Source organism: Chanodichthys erythropterus, chromosome 24, assembly GCF_024489055.1.
Source record: "Chanodichthys erythropterus isolate Z2021 chromosome 24, ASM2448905v1, whole genome shotgun sequence".
NCBI classification, from domain to species: Eukaryota; Metazoa; Chordata; class Actinopteri; order Cypriniformes; family Xenocyprididae; genus Chanodichthys; species Chanodichthys erythropterus.
The window spans coordinates 6593479-6598813 of NC_090244.1; the positions used below are offsets into that span (position 1 = coordinate 6593479).

General features: G+C 37.9%; 1 long non-coding RNA gene across 1 annotated transcript in view; it reads left to right on the forward strand.

The window, feature by feature from the left end:
* Nucleotides 1-3783, forward strand: part of LOC137015485 (uncharacterized) — a 20314-nt gene extending 16531 nt beyond the window's left edge. The window contains exon 3 of the long non-coding RNA XR_010893983.1: nucleotides 3729-3783. This is a non-coding gene — a long non-coding RNA (uncharacterized lncRNA). The remainder of the gene's footprint in view (nucleotides 1-3728) is intronic.
* Nucleotides 3784-5335: the final 1552 nt, after the last annotated feature.

A 5335-nucleotide genomic window follows, 5' to 3' on the forward strand; every position in this document is an offset into this window, starting at 1 on the left:
AAACACTTGTTTTAATAGAGTCAGAAGGATCAAAACAGCTGGTGCCACTGTTACCTGAAGTTTACATCAGAGAAGAGGGTGAAGGCCACGGCCTCTGACACTGGATCAGTCTCTTTCCTGTCAGCTCAAGTCTTTCCTGTGAAAATCAGAGGTTGATTAAAGCAGCTTTGAACTGCTTCCTTTATTTAGTCAATAGCTAAAACTAGTAGAATTAAAAATCTCTGGGTTCTGAGAGTATGGATATGAAATCTGGATTTGAGGGGAGGATATCATTTTCCATTATATGATGGACAAAATTGTGCAAAATATGTTTGATGAGATTCATAATTAAACATTTTATATCTGTCAATCTGTTCGGGGACTTTGTAAACATTTTGAAAATGCAAACAGGTCTTAATCTAACCCTATATAATAATATAATAATAATTTAAGTAAAAATTAAGATGTTAAGAATAAAAAATTAAGAATAATAGGGCAAAAGCAATTATATAAATCAGTTTTATATCAAGAACATAAACACTGTCCACAAGTAAAAAATGTGACACTGCTGCTATCGTGTGGTGAGTGAGTGAAATATAAATGATGTGTAACAAAAATACATTTCCTTCTTTTGATAGATAGATAGATAGATAGATAGTAACTAGAAATAATACTATTTTTTGATAAGTGTTATGAATGTCAAGGACTCTTATGTGTCAAAGAGTATGCCTCCAGTTCTAAACTCTGACCCTAATGTAGTACATATGATTCCTGTGTACAAGACTAAACTTAAAAAAAGCAAACCAGACTGTTTTGACTGGACAAATTGGGACATTTTTCAGAAAGGTTCACTTGATGAAAGAACTACAGTGTTAAATGACTATATACATTTCTGTGTAGAGTTGGTCATACCTACAAAGGAGATTAAAGTTTATCCAAATAACAAACCATATGTGACGTGATATAAATGATATTAAAGAAGTTATAAATATGAGGAAGGTAACATTTAAGAATAAAGATATTAGGGTACTTAAACAAACAGAAAGAGAGTTAAGAATTAAATTAAAGGAAACACAAGAAGTTCACAAGAGGCATCTAGAGGAATTCAGTATTTTTTTTTTTTTTTGTGTGTGGATTAAGTGATGTTGTGTAAGAGATGATTGTTGCAAACATGGAAAATACTGTGATGCATGAAAAAATTCAGACATGTTCTGACAATAAAGTATTATATCATATCATATTATCATCATAGATAGATAGATAGATAGATAGATAGATAGATAGATAGATAGATAGATAGATAGATAGATAGATAGATAGATAGATAGATAGATAGATAGATAGATAGATAGATAGATAGATAGATAGATAGATAGATAGATAGACAGATAGATTTTATTACTTTATATGTTCAATAAACTCTTCCATTTCTGACTATTATTTTATATGTCAGGTTATTTTATTATTTATAGCATACTAAATAAATAAATAAAAGAAGCAAAACAAAATGAACAATTACAATATTAGTTTACTATTCTATATATTATTATGAATTAATTAAGCAATTAAAACAGTAACAATATTGATTAAACTAGGCCTATTTGTCTTCTATTATAAGTTCGCGTGCATTCTGCTCTTTGTCTCACGTACTGGCTTGTTTTTCTTCCTAGCCATGTTTTTATTTTCTTGCTATCTTGATAGGCTACTCTTCAGCTTCTATACATCTCCCGTGTCAAGAGTTTTAATGCAATACAAATTTATATATATAAAATAGACTACTTTCGGGCCGGGTGACAGTCACGTGGTAGTGAGACCCCGGCCTGGCTATGTGCCCAAGGTTCCTACCTCTCCCTTCAGGGACCAGGTAGTGAGCCTGCAAGCGCTGCCCTCTGAGGAGGCAGACCCAGCCCTGGCTTTGCTCTGTCCAGTTCGCGCTTTGCGACTGTACATAGACAGAACTCAAAGCTTCAGGGCGCCAGATCAGCTCTTTGTCTGTTACAGAGGCCAGCAGAAGGGAAAGGCTGTCTCCAAGCAGAGGATGGCCCACTGGATAGTGGATGCCATCGCCCTGGCTTACCAAGCTCAGGGCGTGCCCTGCCCGCTCAGGTTGCATGCTCACTCCACGAGAGGTGTAGCATCCTCCTGGGCGCTGGCTCATGGCGCCTCACTAACAGACATTTGTAGAGCTGTGGGCTGAGCGACACCTAACATGTTCGCTAGATACTATAGCCTTCGTGTCCCATATGGTTTGTTCCACAGTTGCTCCTAAACGAAGCCTGTGTCTTTCCCTCTGGGAGAACCCATCTCTCATTGAGTTGGAGTCACCCCAGTTCTTCCATATGTTGTACAACCTACAAGGTTAGTCCATATGTACTCCTCCACATAACTCCTTCGGGGAAGGATGTGGCTTCTGCGGCGTTCCTTTTCTAATGAAGGTTACTCTTTCCCAGCGTTATCCAATAGTCTCACTAAACGGGTTTGGGAACAGCAGTGATCGACCCTCTCTGTGTGTTAGCCCTGTCCGACTGTCCTCAGGCAAGGGGGTTCAGGTGGCTTACAACAGAGCACTGGAAGAGGGCAGCTCCTGTGGTGCTTTGGTAGGGATTCCTATTCGTCGGTCTGTCAGATGTACGTCGAACGTGACCGACTGAATGGGAATGTCTCGTTAAAAAGGTAACCCTCATTCCCTGAAGGAGGGAATGGAGATGTCTTGTTGCCACAGTCGTTGTCCTGCTGATGCTGCCGCCTGCTTGGTTCAGCTCCTCAGCACAAACCTGAAGATGCAACGCACCTGCTGCTCATTATACTGTATACCCACGCTGCGAGGCGAGCAGCTGATGCATATGATTGCATGCCAATGTTCATTGGCTCATTGTAGTTACACTCGAAGTAGATTGGCCTCTTTAGCGAGATTCCTATTCGTCGTTCTGTTCGACGTACGTCTCCATTCCCTCCTTCAGGGAATGAGGGTTACCTTTGTAACCGAGACGTTTTTTTTTCCCACAGTTATTCTTGAATACCTTAATAAACCACCAATTACAAACATAATTCATGTGAGTCCCACACAAAAAAAGTTCAGGGGACACCTTAGACTTATATTACATCTTGTGAAAGAACGTTCTAGGGCATCTTTAAAAAAAAAAAAAAAAAAAAAGTAAAACATTTTTGTTTGAATGGAGGTAATGATTTTGACACCATTTAAGAAAAAGATTTAATAATCACTGATATCTCAACCAGTCCTTCACTAAAATAATGTACAAAAGTCAAGTGACAAGATGTTCATAAATACTTCCCATCAGCTTTAAAGGATTAGTTCACTTCAGAATTAAAATTTCCTGATAATTTACTCACTCCCATGCCATCTAAGATGTTCATGCCTTTCTTTTTTCAATCGAAAAGAAATTAAGTTTTTCAAGGAAAACTTTCCAGGATTTTTCTCCATATAGTGGACTTCAGTGGGGTTCACAATTCAGGTCCAAATTGCAGTTTCGCTGCAGCTTTAAAGGGCTTTATGCGATCCCTGACGAGGAATTTTATGTACATTAGGGTTTTATAATGCATCTTATGTGGTTTAATTATTGCATTATTTTAGTTTTTGTACTTGTGTACATGACACCGCGAGCACCTTCTGTACTTTAGTATTTATCTCAGCTTGCGGAAAAGTTACTACTTCTGGCAACCACAGCTTCTGGGGGATTTTTTGTTTATTTATTTACAATGTAGCAACACCTGTTTCATAACTATTTTAGGTAACCCTCATATCCAGCGTGAATGAGCCACTGTCCAGGGAGAAAGTGGCCCAGCAGGCCGGATGTGGCCTCAGGATTGGAGAGCAGCAGAAAGGGCTTGAGGTTTAGCGGCTGATGAGAGAGAAAAAGAACTGTGGTGGGATGAGGTGGTTTTCATGTGTGAGAATGTCATCATGTTGATATGCTCTATAAAAAATCCAGCAAAAACCGTTTTTTAATCATGGCACCTTTATTTGCATATTATACACAGATGTTTCAAGCCTCATCAAATTCAAATTCTGCAGCTCTAGAAAGACAACAATGTCATTATTCAGCCAGGGGCATGTTTCGGCTGTTGTTCAGTTCAAAGTCATTCAGTTCATTTAAAAATAATATTTTAACTCTAACTGTATTAGATGTAATGTACACCTAATTTATGAATCATTTATTCCATTCCTGAGCTCCTGTATATTCAAAAGACCTCTTAACATGCATAATATTTAAAGATTTCAATCCATTTTACTCTGCCTTGAATTTGTCTTGTTTTGGTGTTTCATGTTCACGTGTTATGGTTTATTTTATGGTTATGCTTTGTTTCTTTGCTCTGTTTGTTTTCCTTGTTTTGCCATGTGTTTTGTGTCATGTGATTTCCCATTGCCCACATGTGATCATGTCATGTGCTCCCCCTGTCTCATGTGTCATGTTCTGATTGGTTGTCATTGTCATGTGATTTCAGTTGTGTCTTGTCATTGGTCCTTTGTCTTCATTGTTCACAGGTGTTCCTTGTTTGTCATTAGTCTCTAATAGCTCTCATGTTCCATATGTTGTCTAGCTTTGTTTTATGTAACCTGCTATGGTGAGTGTCAGCATCTATAAGTCAAGTCAAGTCCCTGTTCAAGTTTCTATTTTGGATTTATGTTATTAAAACTGCACTTGGGTTCTACCTACGCTCGCCTCCAGTGGACTCCCTACACTCTAAAAAATGCTGGGTTAAAAACAACCCAAGTTGGGTTGAAAATGGACAAACCCAGCGATTGGGTTGTTTTAACCCAACTGTTGGGTTAAATGTTTGTCCAAGCTGCTGGGTAGTTTTATTTAACCCAACTATTGTTTGAAAATGACTATATGGCTGATTTAAAATGAATCTAAAATGAAATTAAAATGTTCATTTATTAAACATATTAATAAATGTTAATTTTCAAGATATTTTGGATTCATTTTAAGTAAGCAATACTGTAATTTTTAAACAATAGTTGAGTTAAGTAAAACTACCCAGCAGGGTGGGCAAACATTTAACCCAACTGCTGGGTTAAAACAACCCAATCGCTGGGTTTGTCCATTTTTAACCCAACTTGGGTTGTTTTTAACCCAGCATTTTTTAGAGTGTACTCTCCTGAGCATACGTCAAGGTAAACATTTCATTGAGGACTATGTCCAGGACTTTTGTGATGTGTGCCATCGAGTGGATTTTAATGATGTGGCGTTTAAAGACATTTTTCGTCACGGACTCAACGAACCGTTGCGTTCACGCTTGCCTGGGGGAAATTTTTATTTTTTTTTTTCCCTAGTACAATACATCGACCACGCCCTGTTATTGAGTGGATCATCTTTTACTGTGGGGTTTGTGG